Here is an 18,834-nt window from a genome sequence, read left to right as displayed (position 1 = left end):
TAAAAAGCACACTTTAAATATCTATAAAAATAAATTTCAATGATAGGATTATAAGGAGTAAATATAAAATCCAAATTAGAGAATACTTGATGTGTTCCTATCAGAAAATAATAAACCAAGGAAACACAAATGAGAAAGAATATGGTTAAAACAAAATGTAATATGTCTAAATGAGTGTTCTTATGGGAATTTATATTATATGTGTGTGCATTAAATGTAAATACACACAAACAAATGATCCTGTTCCTACAGGTAGAATGAAAGAGGATCCGTTCTTTTCCAAATTATATGGAACGCTAATGCATATTAGGTACAAAGTTATTTATACACAGAGAGGAAGAGAGGTTAGGATATATATTAATGTATATATACAAGTGCTGTGCTGTGCTTAGTCACTCAGTCATGTCTGACTCTTTGTGACCCCCTGGACAGAAGCCTGGCAGGCTCTTCTGTCCATGGGATTCTCCAGGCAAGAATACTGGAGGGAGGAGCCTATTCCTTCTCCAGGGGATCTTCCTGACTGGAGTCTCCTGCATTGCAGGTGGAGTCTTTTCCAGCCAAGCTACCAGGTAAGCCCATTCCTGTATGTATATGCATATACAAGAATACATACTAATATATATTAGGTTACAGCATATTTCAAAGAATCAATACAGCATATCCCAAGATCTCTCTGGTGCAATTCCATTTTAAAAATCAACAAAGAAGTTAATTCCCCTTCCCCCTAACATGCTTGAAAATATGACAGTCTGAAAGAGAATCACCATTTAATTATTTTAATCTATGTATTTTTGGTATGCATTATAAATAAATCATACATCAAAATTTATGTGATGAAGTAAAATCAACATTTAGAGACAAATGTACAGCTTTACTTGAATTTATTTAAAACAATAAAGTTCTTTATAAAATTAATATAATTAAAAGTTTATAAACAATTTTTAATGAATTAAACAAAGTTGTTGTATATAAGATCAACATTCAAGAAAGTTGCATTCTTACTTACTGATAATAATCAATTACTGAAAAACCCAATAGAAAAGCATTGCATTCACAGAAACAAAATTTCTACTAGGTATAGTAATAATCTCATTAAAAGATATGCCATATGGCTATGAAGACAATTCCCCAAAATGCCATTGTAGGACTGAGAAGAAGACCCAAATAAAATATGGTCAGGTTCTTAGAATTAGTATTAAAACAATGCTAATTTTCCCCATGTTATTCTATAAATCAAATGCAGTTACAACACAAACTGTTTGGTTAAGTCAGGAAATTTGTCTTGGAATCATAAAATTAACATGAAAGAACAAAAGGTCAATAAAAATTGAGAAGAAAATAAGACTGACAACCTGTCCTTCCAGATGCTAAGACATACGTATTATAAACTTCTGTAAATTAAAACTATGTGGTCTATGAAGGGGAAACAAAATAAACTAATAACTTAAAGCCAAAAGACTCAAAATTGACCTATGCTAATATACATACCTGACATGGTACAGGGGTCCCATTAAAAGTAGTGTGGAAAAAATGAATCACACAATAAGGCTTCATTCAGAGGCAATTTCTTATCCATGTGAAAGATAAAATATCAGAGCCTTGCTTTATAATATGCTCAAAGAAATTTAGATATACTAACTGCTTCAATATAAATAGAAAAATGCTAAAGCTTTGGGGGAACACATAAGAAAATGGCTTTATGGTATAAGATAGTGAAAGATTCTTTAAATGAGGATAAGAAACCGAAGCCGATGGAATGGACTGGAAAATTCAACTCCATTATCGGCAAGCATTTCTGCATAACAAAAGAATGCATGGCTACAAGAAAAAGTAAGGCCAAATTGAGAAAAGATGTTAAGCATAGAGCTAATATAGGATAAGTATTCAGAATACAAAATGAACTTCTAGAAATGTATTGAAGGAAGAAAGGAACAAGAGAGGGATGGGGGAAGGAAGGAAGAGAGAAAAAAACAAAACAGAAAATCAGCTGAAAATTTGAAAAGGAAAATCACAAGTGGACATTGTAGGGCTCAGTATAGACAAAATGTTTTCAGTCTTATTAATAACCTGATATATACAAATAAAAACTGCAACCAAAAGCTATTTCACACCTATCAGATTATGAAACACATCACTGTCTGATAATACCTGGTTATAGTGAAAATCTAGAGAGACAGGAACTCTATGTGCTGTTGGTGAGAAATGAAGTTGAGGCAATAAATTTGGGAAACAATTTTGTCACTGTTGGAGAAAGTTTAACACATCAGTATTCTTCAACCCTGAAATTTCACTTCTGGTATGTTTCCAAAAGAAACTTGCCCAAGTGTACCCAAAATTGAAAGGTCTTCAACAAAACCCAAAACACAAATATGATTAAAACTCTCAGCAAACTAGGAATTAAAGGAAACTTCCTCAACCTAATTGAGAGTGTCTACAAAAAAAAAAAAAAAACAGATAATATCAGTTCTGGGGCTTCCCCTAGTAGCAGCAGTAAAACATCTGCCTGCAATGCAAGAGCTGCAGGAGACTTGGTTTGATCCCTGGGTTGGGAAAATCTCCAGGACGAGGGAATGGCAATTCACTCCAGTATTCTTACCTGGAGAATCCCATGAACAGAAGACCCTGACAGGCTGTGGTCCACAGGGTCGCAAAGAGTCAGACACAACTGAAGCGACTTAGCACACACACAGCATCAGTCTTAAAGCTGAAAGTCTCCGTACTTTCTGACTATAATCAGAAACAGGAGGTGGAGGTCCTCTCTGTCCACTGCTCTTCAGCCTTATCCTTCAGACCCTAAACAGTGCAATTAGGCAATATAAGGAAAAAAGGAAAGGCATACAAATTGGAAAGCATGAGATAAAACTTCAATCATAGATGATATAATCGCATACTTAGAAAATCTTAAGGGAGTTTCAAAATATATAAAACACCAAAACTAGTAAGTGAAATTTTGTGGTATGACAGGATAAGTGTATATGCTCAGTTGCTCAGCAGTGTCTGACTCTTGGTAACACTGTGGATCCCTGGGTCAGGAAGATCCCCTGCAGTAGAAAATGACGGTATATAGGGTCAATATAAAGGTAAACTTACAGTGGCAATTTGCTGTAAGACTCAGGGTACACAAGCCTGGGGTCTGTGAGGCAAGAGGTGGGATAGGGTGGGAGGTGGGAGAGAGGTTCAAGAAGGAGGGGACATATGTATACCTGTGGCTGATTCATGTTGAGGTGTGGCAGAAACGTACACAATATTATAAAGCAATTATTCTTCAATTAAAAATAAATAAAACCTAGAAAAAGTAAATTTAATAAATCAAGTGGCATCACCGACTCAATGGACATGAGTTTGAGCAAACTCCAGGAGATGGTGAATGACAGGGAAACCTGGCTTGCAGCAGTCCATGGGATCTCAAAGAGTCAGACATGACTGATCAACAACAATCTATTTCAGCATAGTAAGTATTGTGACCCTGATTCTGGGAAAGATTGAAGGCAGGAGGAAAAAGGGATGACAGAGGATGAGATGGTTGGATGGCATCACCAACCCAACGGACATGAGTTCGAATAAGCTCTGGAGTTGGTGATGGACAGGGAAGCCTGGCATGATGCAGTCCATGGGGTCGCAAAGAGTCAGACATGACTGAGCAACTGAACTGAACTGAAGTATTGTGAACTGAATGTTTATGTCCCCCACCCATTCATATATTGGAATCATAACTGCCACTGTGTTGGTGTTAAGAGGTGGAGTTTTGGGAAGGTGCTTAGGTCATGAGGGTGGAGTCCTTAAGTGAAAGTGAAGTCGCTCTGTCGTGTCCGACTCTTTGCGGCCCTGTGGACTGCAGGCTTCTCTGTTCATGAGATTCTCCAGGCAAGAATACTGGAGTGGGTTGCCATTTCCTTCTCCAGGGAATCTTCCCAACCCAGGGATCGAACCCAGGTCTCCCACATTGGAGGCAGACGCTTTAACCTCTGAGCCACCAGGGAAGCTATGGAGTTAAATGTTCTTGTAAAAGGAACCCCCGAGACCTCTTTCATCTGCTTCAGTCAGGTTAAGACACAGCAAGAAGACTATGAACCATCTATATACCAGGAAGTGGGCCCTCACCAGACACACAAGCTCCCAGTGACTTGATCCTGGACTTTCCAGCCCCCAAAACTGTGAGAAGCAAGTTTCTGTTGTTTATAAGCCACTCAGTCAATGACATTATGGACAGGGAGGCCTGGTGTGCTGCGATTCATGGGGTCGCAAAGAGTCGGACACGACTGAGCGACTGAACTGAACTGAACCAAACAATGACATTGCATTACAGTAGCTTGAAGAAACCAAGACACAAGGAATAAATAGTGAATATATACCAGAAGTAAAACACTGAAAATGATAAAACATTGCAAAGACAAATTAAAGGTGACCTAAATAAATATGAGGCAGTTAATGCTAGATTCTAATACACATTTTTTCAGGCTGTTTTATTTTGTTTTATTTTTTTTGTAAAACGAAATTTCTGACTCAATTTTAAAATTCATATGACAAAACAGAGAACCTAGAATAAGCAAAATAATTTTGAAAAAAAAGAAAACATGCAAAGTATTACACTTCCCAATTTAACACACACCATAAAAATACCATGATAAAGACATGTGATATTGCTCTAAAAATCTGTATATAAATGATTTAAGTAGGATTGAGTCTAAAAATAGACCCACACATAGATGACTATTTTTTGCCAATGATACTAAGAGTATTTAATGAGAAAGTGATAGTCTTTGCAACAATGTGAACAACCAGACTATCTGAATAAAAAATGAACATTAACACATCTTACAGTGTATAAAAAAATAACTTGATATGGATTATAGACTGAAATATGAGAGCAGCAACTGTTAAGGATCTTGAAGAAAGCCTAGGAGAAAATCTTTATGACAATGGTTTAGAGAGTGATTTCTTAAACAAAAAAACACAAGCCATGAAACAAAAACTTACAAATGTCTCAATAAAAATTAAAAACATTTGATCTTTGGTAAACACTGTAAAAAAATGAAAAGCCACAGACAAGAAGAAAATATTAGCAAATCATGTGTCTAACAAGGAACTTAATGTATAAAGAAATCTTATCTTTCAACAAGAAACCAAACAATTAATGAAAAACATTTGAACAGATATTTCACCAAATTAGCTATATGAATAATCAGTAAACACATAAAAAGAAGCTTTTTATCATAAATAAGTCATTATAAAAAGCAAAAAAATAATTGCAGATTGATTTTATTCATAATATTTAAAATCATGTAAAGAATCCCACATGTAAAATTGTATTCATGAGTCATAGCAAAATATAAATGTAAACAAGTATACTAACATATAGTATGGAGAAGACTCTTGAGAGTCCCTTAGACTGCACGGAGATCAAACCAATCAATCCTAAAGGAAATTAATACTGAATATTCATTAGAAAGACTGATGGTGAAGCTGAAGCTCCAATACTTTGACCACCTGATGCAAAGAGCTGACTCATTGGAAAAGACCTTGATGCTGGAAAAGATTGAAGGCAGGAAGAGAAGAGGATATTAGAGGATGAGATGGTTGGATGGCATCACTGATTCAATGGATGTGAGTTTGAGCAAGCTCTGGGAGATGGTGAAGGACAGTGAAGCCTGATGTGCTGCAGTCCATGGGGTGGCAAAGAATTGGACATGACTCTGAGCGACTGAACAACACCACTCTAATATAAGCAAATGCATGCATATATGCAATAACAAAATACTTGTAGGTATTTAGTGGGCTCCCCATGTGTCTCAGTGGTAAAGAATCCACCTGCCAATGCAAGAGATGCAGGAGATTCAGTTTCAATCCTTGGGTCCATAAGATACCCTGGAGGAGGAAAAGGCAACCCACTCCAGTATTCTTGCCTGGAAAATCCCATGAACAGAGGAGCCTGGTCGGCTGCAGTTCATGGGGGCACATAGAGTCAGACACGACTGAGCGTGTGGGTATTTAAATTAACACGTATGTTATCATAAAAACTTGTTTGGAGATAATAGATAGCAATAATCAAAATGGGGAGTTTTTGGAATAAAGACAGAGACCATTAGGATACAAGAGTAGTATAATAAATCTATATTTAAACTCTAATATTTGTATTTATATATTTCTATATATTTTATATATTTATATATTTTTGAATATTTAATTGCTTGAAGTCTACCAAAAATTTAGAGAAGAGCTAACACCTATCCTGCTCAAACTCTTCCAAAAAATTGCAGAGGAAGGTAAACTTCCAAACTCATTCTATGAGGCCACCATCACCCTAATACCAAAACCTGACAAAGATCCCACAAAAAAAGAAAACTACAGGCCAATATCACTGATGAACATAGATGCAAAAATCCTTAACAAAATTCTAGCAATCAGAATCCAACAACACATTAAAAAGATCATACACCATGATCAAGTGGGCTTTATCCCAGGGATGCAAGGATTCTTCAATATCCGCAAATTAATCAATGTAATACACCACATTAACAAATTGAAAAACAAAAACCATATGATTATCTCAATAGATGCACAGAAAGCCTTTGACAAAATTCAACATCCATTTATGATAAAAACTCTCCAGAAAGCAGGAATAGAAGGAACATACCTCAACATAATAAAAGCTATATATGACAAACCCACAGCAAACATTATCCTCAATGGTGAAAAATTGAAAGCATTTCCTCTAAAGTCAGGAACAAGACAAGGGTGCCCACTTTCACCATTACTATTCAACATAGTTTTGGAAGTTTTGGCCACAGCAATCAGAGCAGAAAAAGAAATAAAAGGAATCCAAATTGGAAAAGAAGAAGTAAAACTCTCACTGTTTGCAGATGACATGATCCTCTACATAGAAAACCCTAAAGACTCCACCAGAAAATTACTAGAGCTAATCAATGACTATAGTAAAGTTGCAGGATATAAAATCAACACACAGAAATCCCTTGCATTCCTATACACTAATAATGAGAAAACAGAAAGAGAAATTAAGGAAACAATTCCATTCACCATTGCAACGGAAAGAATAAAATACTTAGGAATATATCTACCTAAAGAAACTAAAGACTTATATATAGAAAACTATAAAACACTGGTGAAAGAAATCAAAGAGGACACTAATAGATGGAGAAATATACCATGTTCATGGATTGGAAGAATCAATATAGTGAAAATGAGTATACTACCCAAAGCAATTTATAGATTCAATGCAATCCCTATCAAGCTACCAACAGTATTCTTCACAGAGCTAGAACAAATAATTTCAAAATTTGTATGGAAATACAAAAAACCTCGAATAGCCAAAGCGATCTTGAGAAAGAAGAATGGAACTGGAGGAATCAACCTACCTGACTTCAGGCTCTACTACAAAGCCACAGTTATCAAGACAGTATGGTACTGGCACAAAGACAGAAATATAGATCAATGGAATAAAATAGAAAGCCCAGAGATAAATCCACGCACATATGGACACCTTATCTTTGACAAAGGAGGCAAGAATATACAATGGATTAAAGACAATCTCTTTAACAAATGGTGCTGGGAAATCTGGTCAACCACTTGTAAAAGAATGAAACTAGACCACTTTCTAACACCATACACAAAAATAAACTCAAAATGGATTAAAGATCTAAATGTAAGACCAGAAACTATAAAACTCCTAGAGGAGAACATAGGCAAAACACTCTCTGACATACATCACAGCAGGATCCTCTATGACCCACATCCCAGAATATTGGAAATAAAATCAAAAATAAACAAATGGGACCTAATTAACCTTAAAAGCTTCTGCACATCAAAGGAAACTATTAGCAAGGTGAAAAGACAGCCTTCAGAATGGGAGAAAATAATAGCAAATGAAGCAACTGACAAAGAACTAATCTCAAAAATATACAAGCAACTCCTACAGCTCAACTCCAGAAAAATAAATGACCCAATCAAAAAATGGGCCAAAGAACTAAACAGACATTTCTCCAAAGAAGACATACAGATGGCTAACAAATACATGAAAAGATGCTCAACATCACTCATTATCAGAGAAATGCAAATCAAAACCACTATGAAGTACCATTTCACACCAGTCAGAATGGCTGCCATCCAAAAGTCTACAAATAATAAATGCTGGAGAGGGTGTGGAGAAAAGGGAACCCTCTTACACTGTTGGTGGGAATGCAAACTAGTACAGCCACTATGGAGAACAGTGTGGAGATTCCTTAAAAAACTGGAAATAGAACTGCCTTATGATCCAGCAATCCCACTGCTGGGCATACACACTGAGGAAACCAGAAGGGAAAGAGACACGTGTACCCCAATGTTCATCACAGCACTGTTTATAATAGCCAGGACATGGAAGCAACCTAGATGTCCATCAGCAGATGAATGGATAAGAAAGCTGTGGTACATATACACAAGGGAGTATTACTCAGCCATTAAAAAGAATACATTTGAATCAGTTCTAATGAGGTGGATGGAACTGGAGCCTATTATACAGAGTGAAGTAAGCCAGAAGGAAAAACATCAATACAGTACACTAATGCATATATATGGAATTTAGAAAGATGGTAACAATAACCCGGTGTACGAGACAGCAAAAGAGACACTGATGTATAAAACAGTCTTATGGACTCTGTGGGAGAGGGAGAGGGTGGGAAGATTTGGGAGAATGACATTGAAACATGTAAAATATCATGTAAGAAATGAGTTGCCAGTCCAGGTTCGATGCACGATACTGGATGCTTGGAGCTAGTGCACTGGGACGACCCAGAGGGATGGTATGGGGAGGGAGGAGGGAGGAGGGTTCAGGATGGGGAACACATGTATACCTGTGGTGGATTCATTTTGATATTTGGCAAAACTAATACAATTATGTAAAGTTTAAAAATTAAAAAAATAAAAATAAATAAATAAACTCCAATATTTGTATTTATATATTTTATATATTTATATATTTTTGAATATTTAATTGCTTGAAGTCTGTTAGAATTTGATAGAATATAGGGCATGCCTATAGAATCTGTTTGTTAATATTAAATCCATAGGTTAAAATTTTGGGTCAGATGACTTCGTAATTCAACACTCTTTTAGATTTTAGGAAACTGGTATGGGTATGACTTAACAGCCCCAGCAGGATCTGAGGCAACAACATATAATTAAACACATGAATACTTCTGCCACAAAAGATGAAAATTCACACAAACGGGGATTATAAACAACCTCACTTTCCTTTAGGTTAGTATCTGCTGTCAGTGAGTGGGCCACAAACTTTATGAGGAATGTGGTTTTCAGAATCTTTTGGACTTGGGTATTGCTGATCAGAGATTGTGGATCTTCAGTAGTTTGTCGTAAGGCTCATATGTTAAAAGCAATTATAAATAATGAACGACTTGACCCTCACGATTAAGGGCTCTTCAGTTTCCTACACAATTAGCTTAGGTCTAAAAATAAACAACTATTATCTGCTGGACTGAGTTTTGTAACCCTCTTCTCTGATCTCCCTAAATAGCTGCAAGGAACCCTCATCTGACACATCTCTGATTGTGTTTTCTTTGCTGGGTTCTGGTTCAAGGTCAAGTTCAAGTGTGCTCTCTGTTCCCCCACCCCACTCATTGGCACCCCACAGTGTTAGGATTCTGGCAGGGTTTTCTTATTTCATGACCCACACTTCTGAGTTCTTAGTCCTTACATCTGCAAATACTCAAAACTAAATTTAAATTTAACTTGTTCTGCTTCCTTCCAATATGCTTGGCAGAACACTAGCTGCCTGTTTAACTCTTTAACTTACAAGTGGCTTCAATTCCATGCCTCATCTGACAGGTTTCCCTATAACCTGCATGTGTGCTCTGCCTATAGCCTCTGTTGTCATCAACAGCTTCTGGTTGCTGTGGTGATAAAGGGGGCATCAAAAGTCTCTTTCAGAGTAAGAGTCACTTTCTGCCTGGGGTCCAGACTGAGTCCGCATTCCCTGTTACACACTGTGCTGATACTTCCTGTGTAACATCATCAAAATCCCCAGCAGCGCAGAACACAATTGAATCACTTCCTGTTTATTCTATGTAGGTCAGTTGTGACATAGGCTTGTAAAGTTTCATCAAAAGTTTTTGAGACTACCCTAAGATTGACAAGTTTGTTTTTTTTAATTTTGCCAAGTTAGACATTAATAAACACACAGCCAACCACCTCCTATCTTCACCCTTCCCACAAGGAGAACACATTTGGCTCTAGGATTATGTATTGTTTGGCTTCGTTTTTCTCCTTTGATTATGAACCAATGAAAATTGGTCACAGACAAAGGGTCTTGACGTCTGGACTGCTTTATGGACCATTAGACAAATGCTGTGTTAAAGGATAAATGTGTCAATCCATAAATTCAGAGTTTTACCCTGAAACTGCCACTAGATTTTCCCCTGCTAGCAGGCAATTTGTTGACAAGTTAGAAAATATATAGCAAAAGACAAACATTTATAGAACACTCAACACCTTTTCCCGATGAGGTGAAAGGAAGAAATAGCTTCACACCAATGATCCAAGTTTTTAAATAGCTCTGATTTCATTCCTGCAAGGCTCCTTTTAGTTGCTTGTAACCACCTTTTGGTAACAGGAAATTATCATAGGTACAAGAAAAGATTTTTGTATAGGATGTTCTTTGCAGTGTTCTTCACACACAGAGGGGCAACTTCCTCAACTGACAAAACTGGGTAAATGAGTAAATAAAGTGATGGGACATTTTATTACAAGAAATCAAGCAGCTATTAAAAACTATACTATCAAGGAGTATTTAACTCATAAATGAAAGTGATTAGGATTGACATGAAGTGAGAAATGCAAGACACAAGACTATTGGGCTGGCCAAAAACCTCATTTGGTCATTCCATAGGTCTCGTAAGAAGGGAATTTTGGCCAACCCAAGTATACTGCTAAGGTCAGTGTGGCAAAGTTTATAAATATATACACTCAAGAGACAGTGCTTCCTGTTAAACTGCATTTATCATCTATACACTTTTTTGTTTTTTTTCCACTTTTTCAAAAGTTAACATACTATTTTTAAAGAGAGAAAAGACACATTTATATTTATCAAAGAGTATAATGATCAGAGCTACCTTAGCTGCCTCTTGGAATTGAGGTCCACTGTCCTTTAATTGGAGAAGGCAATGGAACCCCACTCCAGTACTCTTGCCTGGAAAATCCCATGGACGGAGGAGCCTGGTAGGCTGCAGTCCATGGGGTCGCTAGGAGTCGGACATGACTGAGTGACTTCACTTTCACTTTTCACTTTCATGCATTGGAGAAGGAAATGGCAAGCCACTCCAGTGTTCTTGCCTGGAGAATCCCAGGGACGGGGGAGCCTGGTGGGCTGCCCTCTGTGGGGTCGCACAGAGTCGGACACGACTGAAGCAACTTAGCGGCAGCAGCAGCAGCAGCCCTTTAATTATGTCTCTATCTGCTACACCTGTCGACTCATTCATATTGTCTCACCATTTCTTTAAATAGCTTTGTGACAGATCTCACAGTCACTGATGAAATGACAAATCAGCAACAACCTGATTGATTTAAAGTCTTGTCTTCAAAATCAGAAAGAATTCATATGATTATTCTCATTATTTCTCTTAAACCCTTATAAAGGGTTTGCTAAGGAAATTAATGGTAAGAATTCATAAGGAGACACACTTCAAATAGTTTGGTCAGGTCCTGGCAGGCAACTATAAAGCCAGAAGTAATATTTTAAGATGTGTATGGTTCTCCTCTGGCCATTAAAATGGATCTCCCCAGATAGGCCTCCAGGGATGACACTTTCTTAATCAGTTCAAGAAGAAATATAACAGAGTAATTAAGTCCAGGAATGCAGGGGTCTAGTTGCTTGTGTCTGAGTCTTGGTTCTCTGTCTTAATGACTGTGCCACAAAGTTACTGAGACTTCCCACGTCTCAGTGTCTCACCTGTAAAATGAAAGAAATAAGGAAAGCTTTCTGGCCTGCTTTTTATGAAGCTGGTCATTCCTTTATTCCTAATCTGGAATAAAGGGCCCTGGACACTGTGTCATTTACTAAAGGTACCACAGTGAATGCCACAGATACATTTCTTGCCCTGATGGAACTTACATTTCACTGGGAGAGAAACATAGTTAGCCAGCAAGCAATAAACACTCTGGCTTCAAGTGCTATGAAAAGTCATAAATAATAAAGAAGAAGCAGGGACTAGAGAATGGTGGGATTGTGTGCATATTTTAGATAAGGGGGTTCATGAAAGCATCTCCAAGTGAGAGTCAGAATAAAGGATCAGAAGAGAGGGGTGGGGGGGTTATTGAGTTTATGTAACAGGAAGGAAATCATTGTCCAGGTGCAGATTGATTGCAATAATTCAGGTGAAGCCCTGGGACAGTTTCCTACAGAAGCACAGAAGGGAACCAGGAAGTGGTTGACTTAGAAAAAGTTGGAGAGGAAAGCCTTGAGGTGCATATATATAATGAAATATTATTCAGCCACTAAAAGGAATGGAATAGGGTCATTGTAGAGACATGGATGGACCTAGAGTCTGTCATATAGAGTGAAATAAGTCAGAAAGAGAAAAACAAATATCATACGCTAAAACATTTATGTGGAATCTATAAGAATGGTACAGATGAACCTATTCCCAAGGCAGGACTAGAGATACAGACAAAAAGAATGAACATATGCTCACAGGGGACAAAGGTGTGGATGGAACGACTTGGGAGAATAGCACTGACATATATATACCGCTGCTGCTGCTGTTAAGTCGCTTCAGTCATGTCCGACTCTATGCGACCCCATAGACGGCAGCCCACCAGGCTCCCCCGTCCCTGGGATTCTCCAGGCAAGAACACTGGAGTGGCTTGCCATTTCCTTCTCCAATGCATGAAAGTGAAAAGTGAAAGTGAAGTCGCTCAGTCGTGTCCGACTCTTCGTGACCCCATGGACTGCAGCCTACCAGGCTCCTCCGTCCATGGGATTTTCCAGGCAAGAGTACTGGAGTGGGGTGCCATTGCCTTCTCTGATATATATATATACTACCATGTGCGAAATAAATAGCTAGTGGGAAGCTGCTATAAAGCACAGGAAGTTCAGCTTGGTGCTCTGTGATGACGTAGAGGGCTGGGATGGGAAGCAGGTGGGAAGGAGGTCCAAGAGGGAGGGGATACATGTATACATATAGCTGATTCACTTCATTGTACAGCAGAGACTAACACAACATTGTCAAGCAATTATATTCCAACAAAATATAATTATAATAAATTAAAACTTAAAGTTACTACTAATAATAATAAAGAAAAGCAGTGACAGGTTTGCTCTTGGATGGGCCATTTGGCCATAAGGAAAAGACGGGAAGAAAGAGCACAACCAGGCTTGGGGCTGAGCAATGGGATAAATGCTGACGCCTTTGCCAAGCAGAGAAGACGGGTTGGAGCAGGTACGAGAGGGAGATCAAATCCAGCTTTGACTTTGTTAAGTCTGGGAGATCCCTAGGCAACTGGGCAGGGTGTTGAGAAGGCAGTTAGATGAACATCCCCATCCAGGTGTGGATGGCGCTAACTGCCATGAGATTTGATGAAATGACCTAGAACGTCTATGCAGGTATGACGATGGGGGCTGAGGACATGTGAACAAGTGGAGAGCAGAAGGCAAAGAAGCAGTCAAACACGAGACTGAGGAGAAGCAGCCACGGAGGAGACTTGGAAACCACAGAGGGTGGTGTCTCAGAGGCCAAGCAAGGAAAATAATTGATGTTGTATAAGACACTCTGTGTGTTGGAAAGTGCCCACAGGCAAGTCACAACCTCTGTGAGCCTTAGTTTTCTCGACTGAGAAATGGGGACAAAGTCCCATCACTGGGAGTTTCACAGAGGGAGTGGTTTCATAGGCAGAATTCACAGAGATAAAAGATGCAAAGCATTTGGCACATCGCCTGAACATATTACATGCTCACTAATTATTATGACATGGGAACATAATAATAGCTAGAAAGAAAATTTTTAATTGCTTGAGGAACAGAACTTTCATTGCCTGCCAGCTACCTGTCTCAGAAAGTTCTTCTGGGGTTACCCTTCTCCTTCCCTTCCCTTATTCCGCCTTCATTCTTTCCTTTCTCCTTCCCTCCTTCTCCCCCTCCCCCACTTCTTTTTTCCTTCCTTCCTTCTTTTTTACTGGCCTCAGGTACCCATAACTGGAATAATTATAATTTCAGTTCATGACACATTTTCATTTATTTAATTCACTGTACAGATATTGTTAATAGCCTGCAGCACAAAAATGAAAGCTAAGTCCTTGACTACATATAACCCTATGCTACCACTCTGATTCCAGGCCATGCCTCCTCTCGCTCATGGTGATCAGTGTCCTCAGCTCTCAGCTTATCATTGACTTGCTTTCTTTTTTCATAGATTTATAGCATCTATGAATATTCCTAAAAAGCACTTTAAATTTGCTGGTTTTAAACTCTATAAAAAGAGCATCCTGCTGCCCAGTGTATTTTAGACTGTTTCCATGTAATGTCATATTGCTAATATTCAGCCTTTAGTTGTGCATCATTATGGTTCATTATTTTTGACTGCTGCCTAGTATTCCATTTTTTGAATATAACATGCTTCGTCCTTTGAGTGTCACACTAGTAGGCAATGTTGTTGCTCCTAAACTTTTACAGTTGTGATCAGTAAGGCTATGACATGTTTGCATATGTTTCCCACTGTGTGTACATGAGAATTTCTTTCAAGACGATGCTTAGAATTACTAGGGCTATAGGTTTTGTGAAAACTCAACTTTAAGATATAATGTCAATTGATTTTTAAAGAAATTGCTTTCATTTTCCTTTTCACCATTCTATAATATCCATCACTTGTATTGATGGATCTTATCATCTAAGGGATTGTGGTATTGGAGAAGACTCTTGAGGGACCCTTGGACTGCAAGGAGATCAAACCAGTCAACCCAAAAGGAAATCAATCCTGAATATTCATTGGAAAGATTGATACTGAAACTGGAGTTCCAGTTCTTTGGCCACCTGATGTGAAGAACTGACTCATTAGAAAAGACCTTGATGCTGGGAAAGACTGAAGGCAGGAGGAGGAGGACAGAGGATGAGATGGTTGGATGGCATCACTCACTCGACAGGCATGAGTTTGACCAAGCTCCAGGAATTGGTGATGAACAGGAAACCTGGCATGCTGCAGTCCATGGGGTTGCAAAGAGTTGGACATGACTGAGCGACTGAACTGAACTGAAGGGACTCTCAGGAGTCTTCTCCAGTGCCACAACTTGAAAAAATCAATTCTTCAGCACTCAGCTTTCTTTATGGTTTAACTCTCATATGCATACGTGACTACTAGAAAAAATATAGCTTTGACTATACAGACTTTTGTTTGCAAAATGTATCTCTGCTTTTGATTTATCATAGCTTTCCTTCCAAGTAGCAAGCATCTTCTAATTTCATGGCTGCAGTCACTATCTGCAGTGATACTAGAGCCCAAGAAAATTAAATTTGTCATTACTTCCACTTTTCCCCCTTCTATTTACCTTGAAGTGATGGTACCAGATGCCATGATCTTAGATTGTTTTTAATGTTGAGTCTCAAGCCAGCTTTTCCACTCTCCTCTTTCACCCTCATCAAGAGGATCTTTAGTTTCTCTTCATTTTCTGCCATTAGAGTGGTATCACCTGCATATCTAACCGCCTGAGGTTGTTGATATTTCTCCCAGCAGTCTTAATTCCAGCTTGTGATTCATCCAGGTGGGCACTTCACATGGTATAGTCTGCATATAAGTTAAATAAGCAAAGTGACTGTATACAGCCTTGTCATTTTCCTTTCCCAATTTTGAATCAGTCTGTTGTTCCATGTCCAATTCCAAATGTTGCTTTAACCTGTACACAGGTTTCTCAGGAGATAGGTAAGGTGGTTTGATATTTTCATTTAAGAATTTGGTGTGATCCACACAATCAAAGGCTTTAGTGTAGTCAATGAAGCAGAAGTAGATGTTTTTCTGGAATTCCCTTGCTTTCTCCATGATCCAACAAATGTTCACAATGCATTCTCAGGTTCCTTTGTGTCTGAGCTTTCCTGGTGTCTCAGATGGTAAAGAATTCACCTGCAATGCAGGAGCCCTGGGTTCAATCACCAGGGGAAGATCCCCTGGAGAAGGGAAAGGCAACCCACTCCAGTATTCTTGCCTAGAGAACCCCCATGGACAGAGGAGCCCGGCAGGTTACAGTCCATGGGGCTGCAAAGAGTTGGACACGACTACATGACTTTCACTATCACTTCACTTTCCTTTGTGTCTTGGGACTCAGCTTGTATATCTGGAATTTCTCAGTTACTGTACTGCTGAAGCCTAGATTCAAGGATTTTTAGCATATCTTGCTAGCATGTGAAATTAGCCCAATTATATGGTAGTTTGAACATTCTTTGGCATTGCCCTTCTTTGGGATTGGAATGAAAACTGGCCTTTTCCAGTCCTGTGGCCATCCTTGTCTGTGTCACCACACACCATGCAATTTTACACCTTAGCTTACATTGTTCCTTCTCACGTCCTGTATTGTCCTCTCATCTCGGGGAACATCTACTCATTTGATAACATAGAAAGCATATTCAAAAGCAGAGACATTACTTTGCCAACAAAGGTTCATCTAGTCAAGGCTATGGTTTTTCCTGTGGTCATGTATGGATGTGAGAGTTGGACTGTGAAGAAAGCTGAGCGCTGAAGAATTGATGCTTTTGAACTGTGGTGTTGGAGAAGACTCTTGAGAGTCCCTTGGACTGCAAGGAGATCCAACCAGTCCATTCTGAAGGAGATCAGCCCTGGGATTTCTTTGGAGGGAATGATGCTAAAGCTGAAACTCCGGTACTTTGGCCACCTCATGCGCAGAGTTGACTCATTGGAAAAGACTGATGCTGGGAGGGATTGGGGGCAGGAGGAGAAGGGGACGACAGAGGATGAGATGGCTGGATGGCATCACTGACTCAACGGACGTGAGTCTGGGTGAACTCTGGGAGTTGGTGATGGACAGGGAGGCCAGGAGTGCTGCGATTTATGGGGTCGCAAAGAGTCGGACGTGACTGAACTGAACTGAACTGAACTCATGCATCACTTTTTTCCTTGAGAGCATTTTTGTTTTTCCAGGCTGGGTGAGCTTCCCACAATTCCTTGCATTTACGTCTTACACAAGCTTTTCCAATTTCACTCACAGTTCTCTATGTGTTTGTTTTACCCATTACACTGTGAGCATAGGGACAGCATTATATTTCTCTTCGGTTTTCTAATGCCTAACATAGAATCCTTCATATACAAAATATTCCTTAAATGTTTGTTTAATTAAGCTCCAAAGTCATCCTAATAATCTGGAGGTCATGGGCTGGGGTCTGGGCCAAGTCAATGTCACTAAGTGAACATTATTCCTCCCAATAAAAAAGCCATCAGCGAACCTGAATCTTCGTCCTTTCTCGTCCCTGAAACGACGTGAGACCATTGTTGGACACTGCTGTCTGAGAATCAGTCTTTCATTACAAGTTTGGCATAATTCCTGGCCTCCAAATCTAGGTGGAAGCTCTTTGAATTTTAAAAGAGGAGAAAAGTGTAACAAGTTTTGAGTGTTTTGAAAATACGAGGATGAACACTACATAGGGCTTTGATTTTAGTAATCCCACGAAAACCCTCAGACTTTTGAAGAAGCATCAGAATGTATTTTGTAGCAGGAATGCTCTTGCAAGGGCATAAGTAAATTTTCAAATGCATGGCACAATGAATCTCTCTCAATCTGTCTCTCTCTCTTTCTCATTATATATATAAAACCTTAATTGTCAGGTAGTCTTTGCTGAAGAATCATTAAAAAATGATAAGATACAAAGGCTGTCCTTTTTTATTTCAAGAATGTAACAACTACTTAAACAGTAAATTAAAGATTCATTGTATTCTATTATTTAATAACATTTAAAGGAACTCTTTATATTGCTTCAGTGAAACAACTTTTAAACTATACATTAAAGATTCAATTCTATTTTATTATATCCTTAATCCCATTTAGGGGGGTAAATTATCTATCACTAAGCATCATTTAACATTTTAATGAAACACTTGATTATTTTGACAAAGAGCTGGCTATAACCACAATGATCACATTTTCCAAAGAAGAAGATAAGTCTTAATCTTGAGCATTAGATTCAAAGCTCAGCTCTGGGAAATCCCTGGGCTCTGAGGCGGTGTCTTGGGGTCACCATAGGAAGTGAGGGAGGCAGGGAGGGACAAAATGTGTCTATGCATTTTTGATAAAGTATTTGAGTATACATAGAAGTAAAGGCATTAAGTTCACAAATGCCCGTGTGCCTAACACAGGCAATGTAGCAAATGAACCAGTTTACCACCACATCCGTTCAGATTTCTTGACTAACACGTCAGACATAAAGTTGAGTTCACTTTTGTAAATGTGTCATCCCTCTCTTTTTTACCCACGTGGTCATTAGCATTCTGAAGTTGTTGTGTATCCTTCCCATCCATGCTGTTAACACCCATAGTGCATGCCTTTTATTGATGAATAATAAATGGCACTGTTTGATGTGTACTTAAAAATTACATGAGTGGTATTATACTGTATATATCTTACTGTAATGCTTTCGAACTGTGGTGCTTAAGAAGTCTTGAGAGTCCCTTGGATCGCAAGGAGATCCAACCAGTGCATCCTAAAGGAAGTCAACCCTGAACATTCACTGGAAGGACTGATGATGAAGCTGAAGCTCCTATACTTTGGCCACCTGATGTGAAGAGCTGACTCATTGGAAAAGACCCTGATGCTGGGAAAGATTGCAGGTCAAAGGAG

Source organism: Bos grunniens, chromosome 21, assembly GCF_055505025.1.
Source record: "Bos grunniens cultivar Pamir isolate PY7600 chromosome 21, Bosgru_T2T1.0, whole genome shotgun sequence".
NCBI lineage: Eukaryota > Metazoa > Chordata > Mammalia > Artiodactyla > Bovidae > Bos > Bos grunniens.
This window is presented reverse-complemented; position numbering follows the sequence as displayed.